The sequence below is a fragment of the Haplochromis burtoni genome, unplaced genomic scaffold (assembly GCF_018398535.1).
Source record: "Haplochromis burtoni strain Fernald_Lab_line unplaced genomic scaffold, NCSU_Asbu1 Contig_112, whole genome shotgun sequence".
In the NCBI taxonomy this organism is placed as follows: Eukaryota; Metazoa; Chordata; class Actinopteri; order Cichliformes; family Cichlidae; genus Haplochromis; species Haplochromis burtoni.
Window position 1 is genome coordinate 1,573,021 of NW_024582473.1, and position 1,072 is coordinate 1,574,092.

Below are 1,072 nucleotides of genomic sequence, written 5' to 3' on the forward strand. Positions count from 1 at the left end.
CACCAGCTGCTCGGAGAACTTTCTTGTAGTGGCCGTGCACAAGGCGCAGTTTTGAGACGTGGCCGGTGGCAGTGCAGGGCTGACGGACTGGCAGAGGGCTGGGCGGGGGCTGCTGGTCACAGAGATAGGAGAGTGGTGGAAGGTGGGTGGGTGCGTGGATGGGTGTAACGGAACAGATATAAAGGCGACATTTACGGCGCATCGATGGCAGACATCCTTCCCAACATTTATTCTTGTGTGTGGTGCAGTAGGCTACAGAACTGCCCTGTGGTCCAGTCCCAGTGTTTTATCTCCGTTACCAGCTGCAATGCAGCCACTACCTTTATAACTCTGTGTTTATTGTACTTACATTTTAACCCATCCGATCCTTTTTGGCCACTGAAAACATGTTTACAGAACTATTGTTATGTTTTATGTTGTTATATTTGTGCTGTCCTCTTGGCCAGATTACGCTTTAAAAAGACATTTTTAATGTGAACGAGATTTTGATATCATTCACGAGGGATACATTTGACATATATTTCACATATCCTCCTGAGAACCAGCAAACAAGTATCTTCCAGTTTAACGTTTTTTGTGATGCCCTGCCTATTTGAACGTAGAGGCGACCCAAAAACATGAGGTATTATTGGAAAGGCACAATGTCCCCGTTTGAGCTCACTTTCGGGCTTATTACGGTAGCTTGAATAAATCAAAAGATGTAGACCAAAAACAGATGTCCATTTGTCCAGTTTTTGGCAAATACACACTTTCAAGTTACTTTTCTATTCAAAAATAACTTTGCAAACAGGAGAGACACTGGATCAATAAACTCAAGGACGCGTGAGGAAAGTTGACATTGTCGTCAGAACATTTCCATCCTATTTGTTTTTGCTATTTTCAGTACAGTCAAGCTTTAAAACTAGCTGCACAAGCTGATGGGTAGATAAATGAGGGCTCCTCCTCTGCACTGGCTCATCGGCTCAGTGTCCTCCCCAGTTATGCTGGTTATCATCATGGCTGCAGAAGCACGAAGCTGCTGAACTCTACTGAATCTCCAAACATTGATTCTGTTCATCTGGACGTAGCGTTT